This window comes from Calidris pugnax, unplaced genomic scaffold (assembly GCF_001431845.1).
Source record: "Calidris pugnax isolate Ruff unplaced genomic scaffold, ASM143184v1 scaffold11, whole genome shotgun sequence".
NCBI classification, from domain to species: Eukaryota; Metazoa; Chordata; class Aves; order Charadriiformes; family Scolopacidae; genus Calidris; species Calidris pugnax.
Genome location: NW_015090803.1, coordinates 11,814,516 through 11,814,921, shown reverse-complemented (window position 1 = coordinate 11,814,921; position 406 = coordinate 11,814,516).

Sequence of the window (406 nt, the reverse complement as noted above, 5' to 3'; positions counted from 1 at the left end):
TGGAACAGGCTGCCCAGAGAGGTGGTGGAGTCTCCTTCTCTGGAGACATTCAAACCCCACCTGGACACGTTCCTGTGGGACCTGCTCTGCATGACCCTGCTGTGGCGGGGGGGGGGGGGGGGGGGTGTCCGCTGGCTCCGGCGGGATTTCCGCGCCCGGCGCGTTGACCGTCCGCAGCCTCGATATTTACGGTTAAATGTCTTTTTTTTATTATTATTGGGTTCGGGTTTTTCTTTTGGATGGGGGCGGACACGGCCGCCGCCTCCCACGGAAGGTCCCCGCGTGGGGTGGGGGGAGTTCCGCGGCGGAGGCGCGGCCGCCCCCACGACGGCCGGCGGTGTCCGGGCAGCCGCCGCGGGGCGCAGGGGCGGCGGGCGCCTTTCCGCGGGGCCTAACGGCCGCCGGG